The sequence below is a fragment of the Oncorhynchus gorbuscha genome, linkage group LG20 (assembly GCF_021184085.1).
Source record: "Oncorhynchus gorbuscha isolate QuinsamMale2020 ecotype Even-year linkage group LG20, OgorEven_v1.0, whole genome shotgun sequence".
In the NCBI taxonomy this organism is placed as follows: domain Eukaryota; kingdom Metazoa; phylum Chordata; class Actinopteri; order Salmoniformes; family Salmonidae; genus Oncorhynchus; species Oncorhynchus gorbuscha.
Genome location: NC_060192.1, coordinates 35,403,691 through 35,431,470, shown reverse-complemented (window position 1 = coordinate 35,431,470; position 27,780 = coordinate 35,403,691). Strand labels below are relative to the sequence as shown.

Below are 27,780 nucleotides of genomic sequence, written 5' to 3'. Positions count from 1 at the left end.
TTATGTGTATAGGGCCATTTTCTTCTGACACTTATGTATACACTTTTCATGCAGAATGGCTCCTGGCTCCAGCCGTAAGCTGTGTCCTAGTTGTAACACATCAATAGGAGTAGCATCAAAGAAGTGGAAGATCTGTGGTGCAAAATTACAGATAAAGGTAAAGTTAGAGGCCCAAAAAATGAAGGCAACAGATGAATGGGCAAATAAGACCATGAAACATGGAAGATATGCAAGCTTGGTTAATGCAGAAAACAAGCTGCTAAACTTGATTATGTTTTCCTCTAAAAAGATTTCTGCATTTCTAGCTTAGGTCCTATGCACTTATTTGTTGTTGTCTCATTGTGTCATTTAAGACTGTAAATCTAAATGTCATTATTTGACTGATATTTGTTGTGTTTCTGGAAGTTATTTTGTGATTAATGATTCCAGATACATAGGCTCCACAAGGTAGGAGTGTACCCCCTGCTACTCCTCAGCAAGAGGAAGAAGGATAACATTTTGTTGTCAACTGCACTGTGTACTCACAGTGGTATGATGAATCAGACCTCAATGGCAGCAATCCAAAGGTTGTATGAGGCAATTGTGAAAGGTATTTGGACAGAGATATGAATGTTTGTCTACCTTAAGACCCTATCCCTCAACCACCACATCCTTCAGACTGTAAAAAACAAATTATTCCACTTACGCAAATTCGCCAAATTCAGCCCTCCCTCTCCTGTCCTGCCGTCCGAAACTCTCATCCATGCTTTCATCTTCTCCCTCTATAAGCTCCAAATGGTTCAAAATTTAGCAGCCCCTCTTCTAACACACACTAAATAATCCAGGCAGCATATCACACCCATCCTCTGTGAACTCCACTGGCTTCCTGTCTCCCACCGCATTAATTACAAGATCCTCCCGACCTAAAAAGCTCTCCCCCACCTTGCTGACTCTTGAGTCCATCATCAAGTCCTTCTGTTCACCTGATTTAGAATTCCTCACAATCAAATGTCGACCGCATTATCTACCAAGGGAATTCTCTTTGATTACAATCACAGCCGTATATATTCCCCCCCAAGCAGACACATTGATGGCTCTGAACGAACTTTATTTGACTCTTTGCAAACTGGAATCCATATATCCGAGGGCTGCATTCATTGTAGCTGGGGATTTTAACAAGGCTAATCTGAAAACAAGACTCCCTAAATTGTATCAGCATATCGATTGCGCAACCAGGGCTGGAAAAACCTTGGATCATTGCTATTCTAACTTCCGCGACGCATATAAGGCTCTGCCCCGCTCTCCTTTCGGAAAAGCTGACCACGACTCCATTTTGTTGATCCCTGCCTACAGACAGAAACTAAAATAAGAAGCTCCCGCGCTGAGGTCTGTTCAACGCTGGTCCGACCAATCTGATTCCACACTCCAAGACTGCTTCCATCACGTGGACTGGGATATGTTTCGTATTGCGTCAGACAATAACATTGACGAATACGCTGATTCGGTGAGCGAGTTCATTAGAATGTGCGTTGAAGATGTCATTCCCATAGCAACGATTAAAACATTCCCAAACCAGAAACCGTGGATTGATGGCAGCATTCGCGTGAAACTGAAAGCGCAAACAACTGCTTTTAATCAGGGCAAGGTGACCGGAAACATGACCGAATACAAACAGTGTAACTATTCCCTCCGCAAGGCAATCAATCAATCTAAGAGTCAGTATAGAGACAAAGTGTAAAGATCTTCGTCTGTTGTTAGAAGAGAGGCAGACCGAAATGCAGCGTGTAGGTTACTCATGACCTTTAATAAAGATAAAGCGGTACATGAAATAATTGAAAATACAAAAACAACAAACAAGTGAAACAAATTACAGCCTATCTGGTGACTAACACAAAGACAGGTACAATCACCCACGAAATACAACTCGCACTCAGGCTACCTAAATACGGTTCCCAATCCGAGACAACTAGAATCAGCTGACTCCAATTAGGAATCGCCTCAGGCAGCCAAGCCTAACTAGACACACCCCTACTAATACACACTCCTAATTAATACAAACCCCAATACGAAATACAACATATAAACCCATGTCCAACACCCTGGCCTACTCAAACATATAACAAAAACACAAGATACAATGACCAAGGCGTGACACAAAGTAGAATCTCAATTCAATGGCTCAGACACAAGAGGTATGTGGCAGGGTCTACAGTCAATCACAGATTACAAAAAGAAAACCAGCCCAGTCACGGACCAGGATGTCTTGCTCCCAGGCAGACTAAATAACTTTTTTGCCCGCTTTGAGGACAATACAGTGCCACTGACACGGCCCGCAACTAAAACATGCGGACTCTCCTTCACTGCAGCCGACGTGAGGAAAACATTTAAACATGTCAACCCTCGCAAGGCTGCAGGCCCAGACGGCATCCCCAGCCGCGCCCTCAGAGCATGCGCAGACCAGCTGGCTGGTCTGTTTACGGACATATTCAATCAATCCCTATCCCAGTCTGTTGTTCCCACATGCTTCAAGAGGGCCACCATTGTTCCTGTTCCCAAGAAAGCTAAGGTAACTGAGCTAAACGACTACCGCCCCGTAGCACTCACTTCCGTCATCATGAAGTGCTTTGAGAGACTAGTCAAGGACCATATCACCTTCACCCTACCTGACACCCTAGACCCACTCCAATTTGCTTACCGCCCAAATATGTCCACAGACGATGCAATCTCAACCACACTGCACACTGCCCTAACCCATCTGGACAAGAGGAATACCTATGTGAGAATGCTGTTCATCGACTACAGCTCGGCATTCAACACCATAGTACCCTCCAAGCTCGTCATCAAGCTCGAGACCCTGGGCCTCGACCCCGCCCTGTGCAACTGGGTACTGGACTTCCTGACGGGCCGCCCCCAGGTGGTGAGGGTAGGCAACAACATCTCCACCCCGCTGATCCTCAACACTGGGGCCCCACAAGGGTGCATTCTGAGCCCTCTCCTGTACTCCCTGTTCACCCACGACTGCGTGGCCACGCACGCCTCCAACTCAATCATCAAGTTTGCGGACGACACAACAGTGGTAGGCTTGATTACCAACTACGACGAGACGGCCTACAGGGAGGAGGTGAGGGCCCTCGGAGTGTGGTGTCAGGAAAATAACCTCACACTCAACGTCAACAAAACTAAGGAGATGATTGTGGACTTCAGGAAACAGCAGAGGGAACACCCCCCTATCCACATCGATGGAACAGTAGTGGAGAGGGTAGTAAGTTTTAAGTTCCTCGGCGTACACATCACAGACAAACTGAATTGGTTCACCCACACAGACAGCATCGTGAAGAAGGCGCAGCAGCGCCTCTTCAACCTCAGGAGGCTGAAGAAATTTGGCTTGTCACCAAAAGCACTCACAAACTTCTACAGATGCACAATCGAGAGCATCCTGTCGGGCTGGATCACCACCTGGTACGACAACTGCTCCGCCCACAACCGTAAGGCTCTCCAGAGGGTAGTGAGGTCTGCACAACGCATCACCGGGGGCAAACTACCTGCCCTCCAGGACACCTACACCACCCGATGTCACAAGAAGGTCATAAAGATCATCAAGGACAACAACCACCCGAGCCACTGCCTGTTCACCCCGCTATCATCCAGAAGGCGAGGTCAGTACAGGTGCATCAAAGCTGGGACCGAGAGACTGAAAAACAGCTTCTATCTCAAGGCCATCAGACTGTTAAACAGCCACCACTAGCATTGAGTGGCTGCTGCCAACACACTGACTCAACTCCAGCCAATTTAATAATGGGAATTGATGGGAAATTATTTAAAATAAATCACTAGCCACTTTAAAAAATGCTACCTAATATAATGTTTACATACCCTACATTATTCATCTCATATGTATACGTATATACTGTACTCTATATCATCTACTGCATCTTTATGTAATACATGTACCACTAGCCACTTTAACTATGCCACTTTGTTTACATACTCATCTCATATGTATATACTGCACTCAATACCATCTACTGTATCTTGCCTATGCCGCTCTCTACCATCACTCATTCATATATCTTTATGTACATATTCTTTATCCCCTTACACTTGTGTCTATAAGGTAGTAGTTTTGGAATTGTTAGCTAGATTACTTGTTGGTTATTACTGCATTGTCGTAACTAGAAGCACAAGCATTTCACTACACTCACATTAACATCTGCTAACCATGTGTATGTGACAAATAACATCTAATTTGATTTGATTTGATCTTTCAGTCCCGCCTAAAAAGCCACCTATTCACCACGGCCTACCCTTACCTCCAACTCCACCATTCTCACACTCACCTCTTCTGTTTCACACACACATGGGCGCAACACCTGCTGTCTCACTCACATCCTTTCCTTGAGCCCTTCTTACCTCTATTTAGCCCCGTTTATACCTGGTTCTAACATGCATTATATGTCCTGATCTTGTCCAGTCTGATTGTGCCCACATTTTCAGACAGGTGTAGAGGATTAAAAGTAGCATTGTGAACAGATCTTCCTGACCACATCTGGAGGTGACAGTGAAACCATTCAATTAAAAGGATGTCTAAGGTCAGGGCATGACGTTAATTTACGGTTGGAACACTAAATCAAACTTACAAAACGTGACGCTATGTGTGTATATATATATAAACAATTCAGACACAGGCAACTACACAGACAATAACCCACGAAATAACCAAAGAGTTGGCTGCCTAAATATGGTTCCCAATTAGAGACAACAATAAACAGCTGCCTCTAATTAAGAACCAATCTAGGCAACCATAGACATACATAAACACCTAGATAGTGTACGACCCCATAAACCTACAAAACCCCTAGACAGTACAAAAACACATATATCACCCATGTCACACCCTGACCTAACCAAAACAATAAAGAAAACAAAGAATACTAAGGTCAGGGCGTGACAACTAACAACCTTCAGTGTGGAAGAGAACAATTTAAATACACTTCATCAATATGAGAGAAAGGAAAAATAATTGCCAGATAAAACAATGAGATAGTTTATTGGCAATCCCAACAAAGCACGGAAGAAACAAGTAGGGGCCTCTCCACCAGTGTTGCCAACTTAGCAACTTTATCGCTATATTTTGTGAGTATTCCGACTCCTCTAGCGACACATTTCCAAAAAAGAGATTAGCCACAAATCTAGCGACTTTTTCTGGTGTTATCGGAGACCTTTGGAGACTCTGACGTGAAAGCACGTATCGTTCTTACTCTTCTCAATGAGCAGCAGGTGCTGCCGTGGGCCCCACCCCCCATCCCAAAGCACTCACAGGCGTCCTCGCTCAGCTGTCCCTTCCAGCTGCAGTCAGAGCAGGAGATGTTCACCCCTCCGCATCCAGACTGCAAATGAATTGCACATGCGGGAAGCAGCCGCTGGCTGATCCCGTCCTGGTTGACATTGTTTTTAAATTATATTAGGGCCTGCCATAATTTTCTCACATTGCCATTGACAGTTTTTTCTATTGTCTCTTTTTGGTCCATTTAGATTGTTAATGTAGATTGTATACACAAAAATGTATGGTTAAAAATGTTCATGTTTTACTGTGACTTGTTGTAGGCTCTAAGTGGACCATAAAGGTTAAAAACCAAACCAAATTAAGAAAAATAAAAAAAACTAAGAAATAAAATAAAAAACGAACTCCGCCAGAATGTCTCTTTTGCCAGTCCCAAGTCCGGATAAAAGAGGGGAGGGTTGGGATTGTGACATAAAAACGTAAAAAAATAATTGACAGAAGAAAGTTCATTTGTAGTTCTAAACATATGTATTTAGGGTGTTTCTTACTCACATTTTGTCTCTCCAACGACGTTACTCCTCTCTCTTACAGCGTCCATCACAATTACATGTGCATGGCCAATTATGCAAATTAGGTGATGGCGACATTTAGCTACTTTCATTACTGAAGAGTTGGCAACACTGCTCTCAACACTAGTGGATGGTCGCGTGTTTAGTAATAACACGAGATGAACAGTGATGAAGCTGATGAAGCCTGGGTTTCACTGTGTGTTTTGGGGTGATTGTTCCTGTCTCTGTGTTAGTTTGCACCAGATAGGCTCAGTCACTTTGGTTTTTATTTTTTCCTTGTTTTGGAAGAGAAGAGAACGAGCGCCATTCTCCTTGTGGAGATGGTGCTAAATACATCAACACGGTCGGTCCCTGGGATTGGGCTGGCCAACACGATTCGGTTTGCTTGGAAGGAAAAGGAGTTGGAGCCTTTAGGACGGGAAACTTTTGGAAGGATAATATTGATGGGGATTCTAAAGCTGACGGTGAAAGACGTGTTTTGTTTCCAAGGCAACTCGTTGGAGGGAGCATACGACGTGGCACTATATACAGAGGAGAAACACAATGATATCCTGAGAAGGGCAAGAGCAGTGGGAGGGTAGAGGCCGATGAGCCACTATGAAATAACAAGCCTGGCAAAGAACAACTTTAGGGTTGTAACTGTCAACATTTACAACCCATACGTTAAGGACGAAGAGGTGAGGGCCTTTCTGGGGAGATACATAACGTCTCCTCAGCAAGGCACCTCAAAGACTCCCTTGGGTTTTGGAATGGGAGGAGAGGCTTCCAGGCCCTCCTCAGAGAGAACCCAAAGGGGCATGGTGGCTACCTCCATCCTCCTGCTATGTTCTCCCTAGGGGCTGACATTGGGGCGTTGTTTTATGCACGTCAGCCCCCATTTTGCAGGCGCTGTATGGCCTACGGCCACATATTCGCCTTGTGCAGCACAAGAGAATGCAAATTTTGTGGATCTGAGGAACACGAGGCGAGGGATTGTGACAAGCCTAATGCGTGCCACGGGTACAGGTCCAGAGGGGAAGGGAGCAAGGAAGGAGGAGGAGCAAGAAGCAGCGAATGGAAGAGAGAAGGAAACGGAAGGCACGGGAGTAGGAGAACCAGGAAAAGCGTCGGAAGAAGGCAACCGAGTGGAGGAGCATGAGAGAGAAGAAAGCGAGGGAGGAGTGTTGGAGAAGGAGACAGTGGAAGAGCAAGTGGACTGGGGGGGAAAGTGCCCTGGTGGAAGAGATGAGGGGTATGGTGGAGGAGCTGGCGGGGGGGGGGGGGGTGGTATCTCTCCACTGCTGCCATCACCAAAGAAGAGAATGAAGAGGAGGGTGCGATTGGCCGACAGTGAGAGAGAAGGGATGGCCAAGAGAGTGATGGGGGTGGGATTGCTGCTAGTTTCCCCAGGCCCTCAACTTCTGTTGAGTGGGGACACACCTAACAAGACTCAGGACTGGGTACAGGAGGAGGTGGGGAGTTTTTTGTTTGGGGACTCAGCCTCCCCAATCCAGCTGCAGCACTGGGGAGGGGGGAGGATTGTGGGGGTAGACCCAGGGTGCAGGGCACCCCGGAGCCAAACACTATTCCTGCATCCTGGGTTGGTGAGATGGAGGAACAGGGGGGGATGTCGGGAGTACGGATGGTGTTCTCACCGGTAGATATTTGAGCAGGGGAGCATCGGGTGAGTCTCCTGTTTTTGTTTTTTTCTGACTGGGTTTAGAATTTGAGTGTATTACATGTTTTTATTTTATTCTTTCATGGGGTCTAATTTTACTTTTGTTAGTTTAAATGTAAGGGGTTTAAGGGATTTTGTTAAGAGAAGGGCGGTTTTTAGTTATTTGGAGGGTGTGGGGTTTGATTTTTGTTTTTTACAGGAGGTTCACCTGAGGGATGGAGGGGATGTTAGTAGGTTTAAGAGGGAGTGGGACAAGGGGGAGTCGGTTTGGGGTATTGGGGGTGCACTCATCGGGGTAGGGATTTTGTGTGGGCACAGGGAGGTAAAAGTGGAGGATTCTTTTGTGGTAATGCAGGGGAGGGTTATAGGGGTGGATGTCACGATAAGGGATTGTAAATTTAGATTAGTGGTGGTGTATGAGCCACAGGTGGTGGCAGACGGGAGGGAGATGGTGGACTGTCTGACGCCCCTGTGTGTCACAAAGAGGAAATTAGTGATAGGGGGGGATTTTAATACAGATTTAGGAATGGGGGGGATAGCAGTGCAGGCGCCATTGCCGGGCTAATGGCTTGCCATGGTCTGGTAGATGGTGGTCTGCACACTACTCCGAAAATGGCCAGTCCTACATGGCGCAACTCCAGGGGGGTTGAGCGGAGGCTCGACTATATTTTTGTACCCCGTTCTTTGGGTAAGTTGTCTGGGCGGCTGTTGCCTGTTTTCTTTTTGGATCACGACGGGGTGCTCCTGCAGGTGGGGTCGCCAGACTGCCTCTTTGGTAGGGGGTACTGGAAGTTAGATCGGGATGTGCTTGAGGAGCAGGCTTTTGTTGACGGGTTTTATGGTTTCTTTTGGAGGCTTGAAGGCCTCCGGTCCATGTGCGAGGGGGTGTTAGAGTGATGGGAATTAGTTAAGGTGAAGATTAGGGCTTTTATAATAGGGTATTGCAAGAGGACAAAGGGGAGGTGGATCGTATCCAAAGGTTAATTGAACTCGAGTACGAGGCAGGCAACCTCGGCGGGTCGTTTGACTGGGAAAGATCTGCAACCCTAAAGGCGCAGCTCAGGGAGTTGCAGGAGCAGAAGGCTCGAGCTTTCCTGGAGCGTGCGCATAGTGGCTTTCTAGAACATAATGAGACTTGTTCTGCTATGTTCTTTAAGTCGGTTAGGGCCAGACAGAGTAGGAAGGTAATGCATGGCGTTAGGGAAGAAAATGGTAGTATAGTTAGAGAACCAGAGGATATGGTCAGTGTGACAACTGATCATTTCCAAGGTTTATTTAAGGAAAGTGAAATAGATGTAGAGCAGGGAAATGTGTTTTTAGAACACTTGTCCAGGCGGTTGCCAGAGGACATTAGAGAAGTGATGGAGGCCCAGATTTCACTAGAAGAGGTTGAGAGCGCTCTTAGGAGGATGGGAAAAGGGAAGGTGCCTGGGATGGATGGGCTGCCGGCTGAGTTTTATCTCAAGTTTTGGGGTATACTTGGACCAGTGGTCCTCGAAGTCTTGAAGGCCATCCTTGAGACGGGGGTCCCGGGGGGATCAATGGCTGTTGGTGTGCTGTCACTTTTATATAAGAAGGGGGAAGTAACAGACCTTAGCAACTGGCGGCCGTTGACCATGCTGTGAGTAGATTACAAGTTACTTGCAAAGGTTTTAGCAGACCGGTTGCGCACAGCCCTTCCCTACGTCATCCATGAGGATCAGACGTGCGGGGTAGAGGGCCGCTCTATTAGATGGAACCTACAGTTAATCAGGGACTCCGTCGCTTGGGTTGAAGATAGAGGACTGCCTTTAATGGTAGCAGCGCTAGATCAGGCAAAAGCCTTTGATCGCGTGAATAGATCCTTTTTATTCAGAGTGTTAGGTTGACTAGGATTTGGAGAGAAGTTCATAGGATGGATTCGTACATTATATGTCGGAGCGGGGTGCCGAGTTAGTGTAAATAGTCACTTGGGTGACGTTTTTGACGTTTTTGACGTTTTTGACCTCTCGTCTGGGGTCAGACAGGGGTGCCCACTCTCGGCTCTCCTCTTCGTTCTGTACATGTAGCCTCTGGGGGCTGCCATTAGGGCAGACACGGGGGTGGAAGGCTTGTTGATCCCTGGAAGTGGTGGGCTGCGTGTTAAGATGATGCCGTCAAGTTTTTCGGAAGATGGCGCGATAGAACGGATGTGCCTGGGGGGGTTATCTCTCTGTGAGGGGGCCCTGAGGATTCTCGGGGTCCATTTTGAGACCTCCGGCTCAGCGACGCTAAACTGGAACATGCGTATCGCAGTGGTACAGAGGAAGCTAGCAATGTGGAAGGCTAGGTATTTGTCTTTTATGGGCAAAGTCCTGGTCCTGAAGCTGGATGTATTGGCGTACATCTACCCATTGCCGGCTTGTCTAAGGGGGGATTTTGTATTGACGTGGGCCAGGTTAGAGAGAGGTGTAAGGAGAGCGAGAGGGACGGATAGGGACAGGTTTCTGCTCTGGCTTCTCATGAGTCTCTTTAAACGGGGGATGTGGGAAGCCAGGCAGAACATGGTGAAGACAGGGAGAGATTGGGGGGTGGAAGGGATAGTGAGGGGGGTGGAAGGGATAGTGAGGAGGGTGGAAGGAGATTTGAGGGGAAGGATGAAGAGGGAGGAGAGGAAGTGGGGGCAGCATGCTGCTCGGGAGAGGTGGAAGGGGGGTTTAGGGCTGGGTGTCATTTAGATTTGTAAGGGGATAGATTAGGGACGGTGAGATAGGGAAAGGTAGTTTGTAGGGTGACGGGGAGGGAAGATGCTCCCCTGAGGTTTTGTTTGGGGTTTTTGTTTAGTTCAATTAGTTCAATTAAAATACCATTATTTGAGTATGTATGAAAATTATGAGTTGTAAAGAATGAATGGTATTGAAGATAATACATTATTTTTTATTTAAAAAAAAGATAGGGCTGTTTTTGGGTTTCCACATTTATTGTTTTTGTAGTGTTCGTGTTTATCTTTTGTTATTAAACATGAATCAAAGAAATCACGCTGCATTTTGGTCCGCCTCAACTTCACCTAAAGAAAACCGTTACAGAATCACCCACCACAACAGGACCAAGCGGTGTGGTAACGGGCAACGGCAGCGAAAAGAGGATGGACATGGGAGGACGGTTTGGACGGCAAGAATATGGACTATACTACTTGGGAGGAAATAGACAGGTGGGTGGTCGACCCAGGGAGAGTGCCGGAGCCCGCCTGGGATTCGATGGAGCAGTGCGCGGAAGGTTACAGGAGAATGAGGTTGGCGAAGCAAGCACGGCGGCGTGGACGGAAGCCTGAGAGTCAGCCCCAAAAATGTCTTGGGTGGGGGCACAGGGGGAGTGTGGCAGAGTCAGGAGTCAGACCTGAGCCAACTCTCCTTGTTTATTGTGAGGAGCCAAGGAGGAGCTCAGAAACAGAGATGGTGTTGGAGGTGAGCGAAGCAGAGACTGTGAAGGAGTTAATGGGGAAATTGGAGGAGAGAGTTATGAGGGAGTTGCTGGTTTGGTGCATGAGGCACGACATTCGCCCGACGGTGCGTGTCAGGGATTTAATGGCACCTGGGTCAGCTCTCCATACTCATCCTGAGGTGCGTGCTCGGGGTCTGGTGAAGACTGTGCCAGCCTCACGCACCAGGCCCCCTGTGCATCTCCCTAGCCTTGCACGTCCTGTGCCATCTCAGTACTACAGTGCTCCTAGCAGTGCTAACCGTGGCGGGCATGGTCAGGCACCGTGTTATGCGGTGGTTCGCACGCTGTCCCCAGTACGCGTGCTTAGCCCGGTGCGCTACATCCCAGCTTCCCACATCTGCCGGGCTAGGGTGAAGATCCAGCCAGGGCGGTTGGTGCCAGCCCTGCTCTCAAGATCTCCAGTACACCTTCATGTTCCGGTCCATCCAGTGCCACCTCCACACACCAGCCCTCCGGTGGCAGCTCCCCGCACCAGGCTTCCTGTGCGTGTCCTCGGCCCAGTACCACCAGTGCCAGCACCACGCATCAGGCCTACAGTGCATCCCGCCTGTCCAGCGCTGCCTTCCTCCTCTCCAGCGCTGCCGGAGTCTCCCGCCTGTCCGGCGCTGCTGCCGGAGTCTCCCGCCTGTCCGGCGCTGCTGCCGGAGTCTCCCGCCTGTCCGGCGCTGCTGCCGGAGTCTCCCGCCTGTCCGGCGCTGCTGCCAGTGGCTCCCGCCTGTCCGGCGCTGCTGCCGGAGTCTCCCGCCTGTCCGGCGCTGCTGCCGGAGTCTCCCGCCTGTCCGGCGTTGCTGCCGGAGCCCCTCAGCCCAGAGGCGCCAGAGCCCCTCAGCCCAGAGGCACCAGAGCCCCTCAGCCCAGAGGCGCCAGAGCCCCTCTGTCCCGAGCTGCCGCCCCTCTGTCCCGAGCTGCCGCCCCTCTGTCCCGAACTGCTGCCCCTCTGTCCCGAGCAGCCGTCCCTCTGTCCCGAACTGCCCCTCTGTCCCGAGCTGCCCCTCAGACCAGTGTCATTAAGTAGGGTCGCCATGGCTAGGAGGCCACGGAAGCGGACAAGGTGGGGGACTAAGACTACGGTGAAGTGGGGGCCACGTCCAGCACCAGAGCCAGGGACTGTATTGATGTGCTCTTGCACTGACATGCAGTGCCTGAGACCGGTGCACCACTAGTGCCCCAGAGAAAATAAGAAATGAATTGTAGACATCTCAGAACAAATTAGTCAGGATCATTCTTAAACTTCCAGCATGTACGCATGTTGACCATTCCCACTTTGAAAACCTTAAATGGCTGAAAGTGGAGGAGTCTCTCAGATTAAATTGTCTCTTGTACGTAAAATTGTCCACAGTATGGTCCCCAGGTACCTATGTAATTACTTTAACTTTGTACGGGATAACCATAACTATTCCACTAGATTGAGTGAAACTGACGCCGTTCCTTTAGATTAAAAAGTGGTATTTGGGAAATAAACTTTTTTATACTCAGCAGCCATTCTTTGGAATAATCTTCCAATTGTAGTTTCAAGTTCTTGCTGAAAAATGGCTAAATAGTAGCATGTCTCAAAAGCAAGTCGTAAGGTTATATAATACGTGGCTGAGAAGGAAAATGCCCGGCATAGCATGTGGTCTGGGTTTTGGTGCCTGTTGTTAATCATATTGTGATTGTCTTGTATATATTAGGTATTGATTGTTTTATATATTAAGGGCATGTGAGACAAGGGAGATAGATGTTCCTGTCCATTGTTGTTTATTGGGAAAGGGAATTGTACTAATTATTTCATGTTATGAATCAAACATCGTTGCTGACATTACAATTGCCGCTTAACCTTGTTGCATACCTCTTTCCCTCTTCAAAAATACAATAATGGAAATAATATTTTAAGCTTTGTCGTGTTATCCTTGATGATTTTCTTAAATTGTATGTGGAGGCGTCACTGGCTGGAGCGCCCTTATGTTTTTTTTATTTTGTATTGTCTACTAAATTCAATCAATCAATCAACACAGGCATAATAAGAGATATATAGCTAACTGTAAAATAATGCGTGGCCATGATCAAAACGCGTGGGGTACGTCTGTAGCCTTCCATCTCGAAAGCTTGAAATAAATATTTTTTCTTGAATGTGATTTATACCTTTTAAGTATGCAATTTTTTTTCACTCCAGTTGGGAGATCACCGCTCCACGTACAGCGCTCAGCCCATCAAAACACTTCTCAAACAAAACTTTCCCATGGAGTTAAATTGACCGTGGACTTACATCCCGAGTAGTCTAGATATAGGGCTTTACAACCATCCCAAAAATATATGCAATATTACATAGTCAGGGCACCTCGTTCATTCTAAACCGGCCTGCTGTCTAACCTGACATATACATGCATATTTATTCCTTTTCATGGTTGGGTGGATTTTCGGAAAATATCCAACACTCAGCCAATCGTTTTTACATAACAACAGAATGCAGCGCAGCACCTCGACTGAAGAAAGAAGAGACAACCAATTCACTAGTTACAGCATCAGCGAGCGCTCTGCAAAGGCAGCTTCCCAGTTACAGCATCAGTGAGCGCTCTGCAAAGGCAGCTTCCCAGTTACAGCATCAGCGAGCGCTCTGCAAAGGCAGCTTCCCAGTTACAGCATCAGTGAGCGCTCTGCAAAGGCAGCTTCCTAGTTACAGCATCAGTGAGCGCTCTGCAAAGGCAGCTTCCCAGTTACAGCATCAGTGAGCGCTCTGCAAAGGCAGCTTCCCAGTTACAGCATCAGTGAGCGCTCTGCAAAGGCAGCTTCCTAGTTACAGCATCAGTGAGCGCTCTGCAAAGGCAGCTTCCCAGTTACAGCATCAGTGAGCGCTCTGCAAAGGCAGCTTCCCAGTTACAGCATCAGTGAGCGCTCTGCAAAGGCAGCTTCCTAGTTACAGCATCAGTGAGCGCTCTGCAAAGGCAGCTTCCCAGTTACAGCATCAGTGAGCGCTCTGCAAAGGCAGCTTCCCAGTTACAGCATCAGTGAGCGCTCTGCAAAGGCAGCTTCCTAGTTACAGCATCAGTGAGCGCTCTGCAAAGGCAGCTTCCCAGTTACAGCATCAGTGAGCGCTCTGCAAAGGCAGCTTCCCAGTTACAGCATCAGTGAGCGCTCTGCAAAGGCAGCTTCCTAGTTACAGCATCAGTGAGCGCTCTGCAAAGGCAGCTTCCCAGTTACAGCATCAGTGAGCGCTCTGCAAAGGCAGCTTCCTAGTTACAGCATCAGTGAGCGCTCTGCAAAGGCAGCTTCCTAGTTACAGCATCAGTGAGCGCTCTGCAAAGGCAGCTTCCTAGTTACAGCATCAGTGAGCGCTCTGCAAAGGCAGCTTCCTAGTTACAGCATCAGTGAGCGCCATGCAAAGGCAGCTTCCCAGTTACAGCATCAGTGAGCGCTCTGCAAAGGCAGCTTCCCAGTTACAGCATCAGTGAGCGCTCTGCAAAGGCAGCTTCCCAGTTACAGCATCAGTGAGCGCTCTGCAAAGGCAGCTTCCAAGTTACAGCATCAGCGAGCGCTCTGCAAAGGCAGCTTCCCAGTTACAGCATCAGCGAGCGCTCTGCAAAGGCAGCTTCCTAGTTACAGCATCTGCGAGCGCTCTGCAAAGGCAGCTTCCTAGTTACAGCATTAGCGAGTGCTCTGCAAAGGCAGCTTCCTAGTTACAGCATCAGCGAGCGCTCTGCAAAGGCAGCTTCCTAGTTACAGCATCAGCGAGCGCTCTGCAAAGGCAGCTTCCTAGTTACAGCATCAGCGAGCGCTCTGCAAAGGCAGCTTCCTAGTTACAGCATCAGCGAGCGCTCTGCAAAGGCAGCTTCCTAGTTACAGCAGCGAGTCCCCTGGACGATAACGAAGAGGGAACGTTAGGGTGAGAAGGTGATGAAGCGTACTTCATGAGCTGTAACTGTAAACTACCGCCATTTGGAAAGTATGAGGTGAGGGAGAAAGTTTGGTGGAACAAGTATTAGCATTGTTAAGTATCTTAATTCTGGATCTAATTATTCGTTAGCTAGCCAGAGAAATTTTGAGCAGCCAATTTATCTGATCAAAAAAATTGAGTTTTTGGTGTGAAAATTAGCTTGCTAATAAAGTCAGACAGCTAACGTTAGCTAGCTAACGTTACAGCATCAGATGAGCTAACAGTAGTAACCTAACCAATTCGCTAGTATTAACTAGTGTACGACTTCTTGTCGTTCCTCAAGTTATAACGCATTAAGTTGCTTACTGGACCCTGGCAATCTGTGTGAAATGTTAACTCGCTAACGAACTAAGCACTATCTGTTAACAAATGTTTTACCTCTACAGTATGTGGTACATTTTTAGAATGAGATAATTAGGTGAAAATGAGGCGTTGCTTGTTAAAATAAACAAGTGGATTCAGGGATCAAGTGTAGCTGGAGCTAGGCCGAACTTAATCTTGGATGCCACAGGTATAAGGAACACACTTTCCTGCTTTCTCACTTTTGCTGGCACATTGTAGAACAGATGTCCAAAGGCAGAAAGTGTACAATGTAATAATGTGCAGTGTAGCCCAAAGATATTGTTTTTGTTGTGTTGAATCTGACAGTAACACGCGTGTGAGGGGGGATTATACTTTTTCTTTGCTCAGTGAATGTTATTTTTGCACACATGTAGCCTTGTGCACTTGATCGATCTCTATAGTGGCCACTATAATATAGCAAAAATAGAATGGTTGTTTGTTTCATTCTATTTTAAGATGTTTTTTTCCCCAAGTGCAATATTTATGTGTGTGGTCACAAACGTTCTATTATAAAGGCTGTCATGGCTAACTGCAATATTAGTGTATAGTTGTTGTATTTTCAGGACTTGCATGTCATTTGTAAGTCTAGGCAACAAATAACATTGGATTGCTTTCTTTACATTTTTAATCTGTTATCTATCTTTTTTTAATTTTATCTGAGTCAGGTTCACATGAACCACTTTTTATTTTGCACACAGACTGATCATTTAGTTCCTATTCTTTGTTGTTTAATTGGTTAAAACCTGTATTGCCTCCTAGCAGGGATTCTTTTTTTTATGTTTCAGTGCAACAACAAACAAAAAAAGTGTCAGCCTTTTGGGCCCTCAGCTGTTTGTATCCCTGATCAATGTAAGGTGAAATAATAATAAAACATCTGAGGCAACTCAAAAAATAAATGCAAAGAAAATAACATAATAAACTATGTAAACCTGCCCTGACTACCTCATGTAATGAAACAAACCAAAAAACGCAGCAAATAGTCAAAAGGCCTACCCTTGCAGTGTTGCCAACTCCTCAGTAAGGAAAGTAGCTATTGGCTGTCCTAAAAGTCGCTAAATGACTCTTGATTCTTTTTTTATTTTTTATGTCACATTTCCAACCCTCCTCCTTTATCTGGGCTTGGGACCGGCAAAATTGACCCAAAAGAGACACTCTGGCGGAGTTACTTATGTTTTTAACCTTATGGGCCACTTAGGAGCCTACAACAAGTCACAGTAAAACATGAACATTTTTAACCATAACACTTAACATTTTTTTAAACAATCTACATTAACAATCTAAATGGACCAAAAAAGAGAAAGTAGAAAAAAACTGTCAATGACAATGTGAGAAAATTATGGTAACTAAATCTGGCCCTGATTCAGATTGTTAAAAAAAAATCAGACCCCCCTCCACACACACAGGCTGTGCTGGCTCACAGAAAGAGTGGGTCATCGTCATTTTGGTCGAGGCTCTCTATGGCAGGTTCAGCAACTGAGGGAGCTGACTTAAAATTGAGTAAGCAGCTGATGTGCCAAAACATTACCAGGCAGCTGGTGCTCATAGCAAGCTTCACCAGACAGCTTCAGTCCATATCGAATGTACATGATGGAGTTAAGGGTCTGCAAGCCATGGCAAGTTCTTGAAACGAGTTGATATCAGCTGCACCGTTGAACTTCCAAATCTCACTCCAGAAGCCCAGTGTGTTTTTTTGTCTCATTCCATTTCCTAAAATGGATGGCACGCCATTGCTGGTCAATCTTGTCTATCTCTGCAGCGGAGTAGCCAAGGAGCTTGGATAATTTTTATATTTCTCCAGGGCTCTTATTGTGCTTTAGAGTTTCCTCCACATTGAAAGCTGACATGTACTGCAATGCTTCGATGTTAGTGAGGGAGATGGTGAAGGCTACACACCGCTTTCGGACATTGTTTTCATCCTCAGGCCCAAGGTGGAGCTCAGCTGCCTTTGACTCAAAAAGGTAACCTAGGTAACGTTTGTGACTGATGTGTCCATCTACTGGCCCTTTGAAGTACATCAGCATTTGCCAGTGGATTCAGCAGACTGCTGTTCACAGACTTGATCAGGCTAACCAAGCTGTCAAGTAGTTTAAGAGGATCTACTTGCTCTCCCTCAAAAGCCTCGATGGCCAACTGTACCTCACCCAGCCCTGACTTTTAAAATATAAGATACAATATGTTTTGAGGATCACTGTACATGGAGTATAAAACCTCAGCCATGTAGCAGTGTTCACTGGACTTGGTGACTGTGAAATGCAGCCTAAGCTCCTCCCACTGGCCCAAACTGCATGTTCAACCCACAGTTGATAGTCTCATATGGCCTTGCAGGCCTCCCTGCGTTTTGGAGACACTGAATACTCGCTAAATTTAGCGACTAAGTCGCTAAGTACACAACACTGTACACTTGCAGTGACAATTAAGATGAAGCCGGTCACTGTCATAAAGTGTGTGGTTTGGTTGTGAATGCATCAGAAATAATATGTTAGTCCTAAAATAAATGACACCATCGTTTTCGCATGACAGATGCTCCAAAAGCCCATTTTGTTTCCTTAACTACATGTTTAGTAGTATCATCTTCCTTTGGTCGGGGTAGAATGAAGCAAACTGCAAAAATTACTTCATACCGATACTCCCTAACTCTGACGATCAGTTCCAGCATCCTCCTGATAATGTTGTAAGGAGAATCCCCTTGAGCTACGTTGTTTGTTCCAATGTGCACAATCAGTAGCAGTGGATCATTGACAGGTACGCAAATGGTACAACTGCCAATGTGTTGCTCGTTCCAGAGTGACTCAGGCAATGCATGTTTCGCGCCGTGAAGCATAAAATCTGCGAGGACAAACACTGAGTCCTGTTGGGGCGAACATTAAGGCAATTCAAAAGGAACAGATTTTGGCTAGGTTTAGATTACATGAAACAAATTAGGCTACATACCTGCACCTCTGGAGGCAACGTGCCAGCACCAAGCCTCTCTAAAGCAAATAGGGACATGCGGGGCACATCTTCGGACTTGAATGCTCATGCTAGCAATTGTCAGGTTGAAGTGTAATGTGGCGACTGGTACGGCTACTCAATACACCGTACATTATGCACCTGTCAAGTCACCTGTCAAGTCACCTGTCAGGTGAGTCAGTAATTGCTGTAGATGTGCTCAATAGTGCTTGAGCATATGATACTCCCCAAAGCATGTTGAAACACAGAGGTGTGTCACAAGCTAAACATGTACTTTGTCAACTTCCTCTGCTGCTTCCTTCTCCTGGTGCCAGACAGGCAGACTTTGCAGTGCCTCCATGTGTGACTACCTTGAGTAGCAGTTTTTGAGGGACTTTGCAGGGATAATGCCATGCAGTGAGGCATAGGGGATTTTCTGCAGCAGGACAGCTCCCAGTGGATGGGCGCCGAGGGGTGTGGTGCTCCCCCAGCAGCTCTCTCATTAGGTTCTCTCTGTACTTTTGGTAGGTAATTATTTTACCTATGAGGGAGTGAGGAGGATCAGGGAAGGGAGAAGATGATGAGGCAGTGGGTAGGTGGGTGAGATATTGTCACTATAATTGCATAATTGTGATTTGTATGTGAACTACATCCAATTACAAAAAATACCTTCAGTAGTCACCTCACCTTTTAGTCGGCGGTGAACTATGTAGCCATTGAGGGAACGGGGTGTCGATCAGATGGGGGAATTTGTTTAGAGTGTATTCCAAAAGTATGTTTATCATGTCAGCCTTACCCACTTGAGGTTATAGTCAAGCACGCAGTCTGGTTAGATTTTTCTCTCTCCCGGTGGCCGACATGGTTGCTGTATGGACATGGACATCTCGTTTGTCACGCCACTTTACTGCCAGTTGTTGAACGTTCTCATTGAACTCCACATCCCCTCTGCATCTTCCTGTATCCAAATGCCGACATCCCCTTCCTGTTCGACCTGACTGTGCCACAGGCCCCTGTGCTGTTGGAGAACAGATGCTGAAAAAGTGTGGGACTACTGTACCAATTGTCCACATACAGAGTGTGTCTCTTGCCGAGATGAGGAGCCAGCATGGTCATCACCGTGGACACGGACACCCCAAGCCCCTCATAATGTTGGATGTCAGTGGTAGACCCGGTGTAGACTATAATATCCTGGACAAATCCTATCTTTACTTCGCACATGACAAAGAACATGACCCCAAACCTGTGCCTTTTGGAGGGAATATATTGACGGAACGCCAGCCTACCCTTCCATAACATCAGGGACTCATCAATGCATAGATCCTTGTATGGCACAAAGACCCAACCAAATGCTGATGTCAGGCTGGTAAGAACTGTTTTGTGTAATGGGTCATTTATGTTGGCATTAGCATTGTTGACGAAATGCAGGCATCACAGCAGAACTAGGAAGCGGTCTTGGAAAAGAGGTTGAGTTGCAAACACAGGATCTGTGCTCCAGTAATTCTCTTAGGGAGTTCTTCTTAACTATTCCCATGAGAAGGATTGTCAGCAGGAAGGTATACATTTCACTAATCTCCTTTTGAATGACATTGCTAAATGCTACAGCTTAGCTCACTAGCTACATACATACACAACAATACTGAATGGCTCAGAGTGGGAGTGAGAGGATATGTGATTGACTGCCTGCACACGCCACTTGTATCAATAAATCAGAAAATGTTTTGTGGTAATTATTGATTATAATTGATTATTAATTATTTACTGTTTTATTCACGTTTTAAGTTTTGGTGACAAATCATGCATTCCAATTCTTGCATAGATTGAAAATACTTTTTAAAGGTTGTACTGATTATGATTAGCTAAGCTAACTAAGCTAATTCCAGCTGTGTGGAGCCATGTTTGTTGATATACAATGCTTTCTGGACCAAAGATGATATAACAAAATTAGGTGAGGGAGGGTTCACTCATGTTTTAGTAAACTTCTGGAAGTGGCCTCTCGTGTGGTGTGGTGGTCTCAGTGCTAGCTGTGCCACTAGAGATACTGTCCAGGCTGTCGCAGCTGGCTGCGACCAGGAGTGGTGCACAATTGGCCCAGTGTCTTCCGGGTTAGGGGAGGCTGGATGGATGTCCTTGTCCCATTGCACTCTAGCAACTCCTGTAGCGCGGCTGGCGCTGACATGGTTGCCAGTTGTACAGTGTTTCCTTTAACATGTTGGTGTTGCTGGGTTAACCCTCCCGTTGTCCTCCTATTATGCCTACCACACAGTGTCCCCCCGGGCCACCCTGTCCCGTCTTGGCTAAAGGCCCAGTGGGCAGAAGTGTGACAGTATGCGTGTGAACAGCCTTTGCAGATGTATTTCTTACACCTGCAGCACGCGGTGTGTGTCTTGGCATCCTTCTTGGGTGGGCAGAGCTGACACCTCTTACTCGCCCCGGCAGGGCGGCTGGGGCGTCTGCGGCTGCCGGGCCAGCAGCTTGCGGATGAGCCTCGGCGGTGGCACTCTGTAGGACTTTGACAAGTGCGGACGCGGCTTGGGTGCGGGGGAGACGCTGCCTTCTTTGGAACAAGGGCTTCATGATTGGCTTTCCGAGCTGCTCCAGAAAGACCCTCCTCTTGTTCCGCTTCCCAGGCATCCAGTCGGGCTTGATCTCTCGCCATATGACAAAGATGTTGTAGGAGGACACGTCGAGGATGTTGTGGAAGATGACCAGGGGCCAGCGGGCAGTCATCCGTCTGCAGCTGTAAGTCCCGACCACCATGTCTAGGTTGTCCACACCGCCCTTGTTGCAGTTGTAGTCTAGGATGAGGGCCGGCTTCCAGTCGCGGCGATCGCTAACGTCGGGCTCCGCGTGCAGCGTGCTCAGAAGTAGCACGTTCTTATTTCTCTTTGCCAGGTTGGACACTAGAGTGGCGGTGGGCGTGAAGGCGAACCTGGAGGACGAGACCTGTCTGCCATTTGACTGGAGCAGCGCGGGAGGGAGCTCGGGCTTGTTCTTTCGCACCATGCCGACCATGGTGAGGTTCCTCTCGAGGAGCTGCTGCCCGAGTTCGTAGGAGGTGAAGAAATTGTCACACGTGACGTTGTGACCGCCCGGCAGTCCCTCGGTCAGATCAAGGACGACGCGCGCACCCTGGTTCTTCTCGGGGCCTCCACCGGCCACCTTGCCGGTGTAGACTTGCATCTTCCAAGTGTAGCTGGACTTGGCGTCGCAGGCCACCCACGACTTGATGCCGTATTTGGCCGGCTTGCTGGGAATGTACTGTCGGAAAGGACAGCGTCCTTTCGGTGGAGAGAGGGGAGAGGAGATTAGCAGCAGCATCGTTACTGGCTCACCATCGTGGTGCACTGCGTTTATGTTACACGCAGCCGCCGCTCCTCCCACAGGTCCCATACCTCTCTTATGGCCGCCAGTCTGTCAGTGGCGAGTCTCGCGGGTCACGACTGGCGGTCGTCCTATCGCAGCAGCCTTGAGTACTTGTGAAACACCTTGAGCGGCATGCTGGCGCGGAACACGGTCCTGCCGCTCTCGGCATCCCACAGGCTGGCAGCGGCCTCGCCTTGGGACCTGTCGACGCCGGCTAGGATCAGCAGCCCTACGTAGGCGCGCTGGTCGGTGGAGTCCATGGGTCGCCAGCCGTCGCCGTATTTTCTCACCCACTGCAGATTTGTCATGTCCACAATTATCCTTTCTATCGCCGGTGTGACAAACAGCCGGAAGGTGGACGCGATGTCGAGCGCTCGTGGCGTAGGCCGTGGGGCCCGGCGTCACGACGGGGGCGGCGGATGGCGCGGGGCCGCGATAGGCCACGGAGGACCATTTGATTTTGCCGTTTTTTGACAGCAACGTCTCCCTTTGGGCTTGGGTGGCTGCCGCCGCGTCCTCTCTGTCTCGATCTGGCTCTCTGTTCCGCTCTGGCTCTCTGTCTCGCTCTCGGGCAGCGGCCGTGTCTCCCTTTCGCTGTTCCTCCGAGGAGGAACACGACCGCGAGGCCAAGTCATCGTCGTCCGCATCACGGTCGGGGTTGTATTCCTCACCGTCTTCATATTCCGAAATGTCCTCCTCTTTCGATTCGCATATAGTAGGAAGGACCTGTATTCCTCTAAGGCCCAAGCCGCCGCTGTCTCCCAGCACTGAAATGGTGGGACAGCTTAGGGTGCGCCCCCTTCAAAAGGGGGAAGGAATACTAGCACGTTCTGTGAGAATAGGGGGCTCTGACACTTTGGTTAAAAATGTAAACCTGGTGGTTCCAGCCCTCTGAACACAGCACAGGTCTGAGCGGCAGGTATCGTAGTGTAACAGCTGTTTGAAGAAGTGGACCAAAGTGCAGCGTGGTAAGTGTTCATGATTTAATAATAGAAATGAACACTGAATAACAAAACCAACAAAGAGAGTGAACAAAACAGTTCTGTCTGGTGCAGACACAAAAACAGAAAACAACTACCCACAAAACACAGGTGGGAAAAGGCTACCTAAGTAGGGTTCTTAATCAGAGACAACGATAGACCGCTGCCTCTGATTGAGAACCACACCCGCCAAACACAGAAATAGAAAACATAGAACACAAAACAGAATGCCCACCCCAACTCACACCCTGACCAACCAAAATAGAGACATAAAAAGGATCTCTAAGGTCAGGGCATGACACCTAGTGAGCGGCAGGTAGCCTAGTGGTTAGAGTGTTGGACTAGTAACTGGAAGGTTGTAAGAGCAAATCCCTGAGCTGACAAGGTCAAATCTGATGTTATGAACAAGGCAGTTAACGTTTGATCTAGGGTGTAATTGAAAAGAAGAATTTGATCTTAACTTTCTTGCCTAGTAAAACAACACTAATTGAGGTGTCTGGCTGAGTTGGTGTGCTGTTCCCCAACAGCAATTGTGTCATTGGCCCACTGAGGCTGCTCTTAAAACCCTTATCTATTTCACGTGTGTAGTGTAGGGTTTTTATGGGGTATAGTATGACGGCTCATTACAAGCGTCCGTCTTGCTTTCCTCATGTCATTCCTACTCACAACGCCCTTCTGTGTGTGCTCAGCTATGCACTTGGCTGTGCTGCACACAGGGTGGTGAGAAGGAATCTGAGTGGTCTCAGTTTTGTTATGGAAAAAGAGGTTCTCTTGTGACAAAGTCAGATGGAACACATTCTTTATTAACCACAGACAGAATGACTCCTCCATTCCTTTACAGGGGTGGGGGATTTACAGTGGGCACCCTCACACTAAGTGCTGCGCTCTCTTCCATCCTCTCCCCTTCCCCCCGTCATGGCCGGCGTCTCTTCTGACTGCCTCTCGACTGCCAGGGCGACGAAATGAAAGTCTCTCTCGTCCGTTTCACCGCCGCCTTCTCTGGTGCTGCCGGAGGGGCGGATCCCGCTCTCGGTACGCCAGGTGCAGCTGCTCGACAGGCTCTCTATCTGGCCGTCTATTGGCGACGGTGGAGTGAGGGGGTTCCTTTGCAGCTGTTCTAGACCCTCCTGCCAATGGCAGGTATCGAGACAGCTTATTTCTCTCCTCATTCTTTCCAAAATGTGCCGTCACATCTTGACATCCAGAGGTGTGTCGTCCCAGTACCACCAAAGTGGCCATGAACGTCCCTACACATTAAAAAATAAATAAACAATTGGGGGGGGTTAATAATTTTCATTTCACATTCAAATACAATTACAAATTCAGTGCATTACATTGTACATAACATGGATTTATAAAAACAGTATCAAAAAGTACCATAACCATTTAAAAAATAACAAAACTCCTCAAAAAAGTGCTATTCTGCGGAACCTGACCAGTATTATAGGCCAACATTCAAGATTAGCATGCCTCTAACAAACTTCAAAAAGAATACAAACAATTCTATAAATAAAAACATACACATATTCCAAAGTGAACTCTGTATAAACTCAGTGTATATCAAATACGTACAAAGGTTTAATCTACATTTTAATTTTACTTACGAAATACAATTGTATGTAGGCTATAGAAACCGTTTACAGTGAAGGGTATATCCCTTTCCATCTCTGTTTGACTGATATGATGCCCCACTTATCTATTTTGAAATGTATTCTTTTCCAAATGTCTTGTTTTATAAATTGAACCAATCCCGTAGGTGACCACTTGAGGGTGTCATTGACCGCACCACATCTGGTCTCCCAAAGTTTGGTCTTGATAAGGGACTCCAGAGTCACTAATTCTAATAATTGTACCGTTTCCACATTTTTTTGTTCAAATTTGGCTACCCCTTCATAATCAAAGTTTTTTTAAATCTAAATTTTTTTTTTTTTTTTCCAAACTAATTGGGGAAAGGAACATTCCCATAAAACATGGGGAATTGTTTCAATTGCGAAACAATTGTCCCTGGTACAACATTTATTCAGGGTCAAATTATGATCATGTAGTGTTGAATGGACCGGAAGACTTCTATGTAAAACAAGCCAATTAAAATATTTCAGTCTGTTGTCTAACCCTTTTAATTGTGTCTGTAGCCAGGTGGAAGGTGATATTGGTAATCAGTCTCTGGGACTACAATTTTCTATCAATTTCGCATATAGCATTCTGTGGTTGATTATATTTTCTTTTACTTTGCATACAGGGGTTTGTTTTCCTTGCCCATTCAACTATTTTCTTAAAATGTAAAGGGATCATTTCAGCTTTTGGCTTACTATTATCCCACTTCACCATGAACCTTAACAGTACAGACCTCCAGAATTTGATCAAATTTGACATTTGTGTACAGACGTTGACAAAACATACAGACAACTTTGTGTGTGCGCGCTTACAGGACAGAAAATAATGAGCAGAAAGCCATGCATAATGACATTAATCTACATTGCATTACATTTTATCTGCCATTTTGACAAGAACACACTCGGTTTGGGTTTCCAGGTGTGTAAACCTGGCCTCATCCCTTTCCACAAGGGTGTATATTCTGTCCCGCTCCACACATGCGCTTGGCGGTTGAGGTGCTGTCTGCGTCACCTGATGCATCATCTTGCTGCACTGGGGTAGATGGGGTGACGTGGAGAGGGTTTGCTTGGATCTCCCTGGAGTGAGAGGGCCTCGGGAGGGCTGCTCTACCTCTTTTGCTGCTGAGGTGGAGGGGCCTACAATGCAAGAGGCAATCAGGACAGGTGAAGGAAATAAAGGCCCTTGCCCCAATTTCCTCATGCATTACTGTCACAGCTGATTTCCTCCTCTTCCTCTGAAGAGGTGAAACAAGGATCGGACCAATACGCAGCGTGGTAAGTGTCCATGGTTTTAATAGGAAAACGCAACATCAACAAAACAAGTGGAAACCCGAAACAGTCCCGTGTGGCACAAATACTGCCACAGGAAACAATCACCCACAAAATACCCAAAGAACATGGTTGCCAGAGACAACGATAAACACCTGCCTCTGATTGAGAACCAATCTAGGCAACCATAGACTTACATAAACACCTAGAATGAACACAACCCCATAAATCTACAAAAACAAACTAGACAGTACAAACACCCTAGATGAGACAAAAACCATACATCACCCATGTCACACCCTGGCCTAACCAAAATAATAAAGAAAACGAAGATAACTAAGGCCAGGGCGTGACAATTACTTTGAACCAGCTCTCAGCAGTGGCCTCTCCCTGATCTGTCCCTGTTCTGGTAGGAAAAATGTTCAAGTCCTATCATGAGGGTAAATAACAAGAAAAAGTTAATATATTGTTTGAGCATTTTTCCAGTTGGCATGCATAACATTTTAAATTTACCGTAACCTACTATGGAAATCTTAGTTGGGTTCAGTAATGTATTAATTGAACCAACCATATTGGAGGGCAAAAGCAATGAGTTTAGGAGATTATGAAACAACAGTGACATTACAAATACACTAAGATTTCTATGACCCATCCAATGTTTCCTACCATGTACTTCTTTAAATTCTCTCACTTCTTTGAGTCCTGACCACCTGTGAGCTTTCCCTCCAGCCCCATCCTCTGAACAATTGTCCTGTAAATAATTACAAAGCATTTTCACATTAAGTTACTAGGCTACCCTACCGGGGCAGCAGGGTAGCCTAGTGGTTAGAGCGTTGCACAACTATTGGTGTGCTTAGACCATGAGAGATCTTTAGTGATGTGGACACAGAGGAACTTGAAACTCTAATCCCGCTCCAGTACCCATCGATGTTAATTTTATTTATATATTTTTTAAATTTTACCTTTATTTTATTAGGCAAGTCAGTTAAGAACAAATTCTTATTTTCAATGACTACCTAGGAACAGTGGGTTAACTGCCTGTTCAGGGGCAGAATGACAGATTTGTACTTTGTCAGCTCGGGGATTCCAACTTGCAACCTTTCAGTTACTAGTCCAACACTCTAACCACTAAGCTACCCTGTCGCCCTCTGTGTCCTGTAGTCCATGATTAGCTCTTTTGTCTTGCTGACGTTAAGGGTTGTTTTACTGGCAACACATTTCCTGTTCTCTGGCCTCCTGTCTATAATCCTACCAATGTCATGTTGTCGGCAAACTTAATGGTGGTGTTCAAATAGAACCCACATTTTAAATAAGCTTAGCCCTCAATAAGCATATGCAAGAGGGCTTTGTAGACTGAGAGGGAAATGATCCTGGCCAGCAGGCGGAGGTAGTTATTCAGCTCCATGTTGTGACTGATCGAACAGACTAGTTCCTGGGGAATTTTTCCCCCGTAGACGATGGATCAGCATCTTCCAGAAGATGAGCCCTCAGACACAGTGTTATTTAGGGACTGATCAAACAGCTCCAAAGACAAAATGTATGTCATTCAGCAGACATACTTACCCAGAACAACTTACAAGGCATATATTTTTACACTGCTCCTCCATGGGAATCAAACGCACAACCCTGGTATCGAAAGCACCCTGTTCTATCAACTGAGCCACCAGCCATGTGCCTTGGGAACGTTTCTCCATAGATTACCAAGACTAGCAAGCAGACCACAATTATTTCAGTAAATGTCATTTTCTAGCTACTAAGACCTTTCATCTCCACACCAAACCGGGCTGGAATGTGTAAATTGACATTTGATAGTAGGATCGGATGATACGTGTGATCAGAAAAAACATTAGGCTATAACTAAACTAGCAGAGCAAATGGCGCTACGAGATACAAATAATAAGATCATACACATAGTGTTAGCTAACAGTACACTTTACTTTTAAAATGAAAACGTGTAATATCTGAAAATGTAGCTAGCTAGACTATGTACCCATATACATCATGGATGGATGCTTCGCCCTGTCACGGTTGCCATGGCTGCCCTTAATTTGAAGAAGCCTTACTTCATACCGATACTCCCTAACTCTGACGATCAGTTCCCGCATCCTCCTGATAATGTTGTAAGGAGAATCCCCTTGAGCTACGTTGTTTGTTCCAATGTGCACAATCAGTAGCAGTGGATCATTGACAGGTACGCAAATGGTACAACTGCCGATGTGTTGCTCGTTCCAGAGTTGTGCCAGGGTGCACCCAGTAGTGTGCATCAGGCAATGCGTGTTTCGTGCCTCGAAGCATAGAATCTGCAAGGACGCAAACACTGACTCCTGTTGGGGAAAACATTAAGGTCATTCACAAGGAACAGATTTTGCCTAGGTTGAGATTACATGAAACAAATACTAGGCTACATACCTTCACCTCTGAAGGCAACAT

General features: G+C 46.8%; 1 pseudogene; it reads right to left on the bottom strand.

Annotated features, from left to right (window-relative positions):
• Positions 1–27,780, bottom strand: LOC124006906 (annotated as a pseudogene).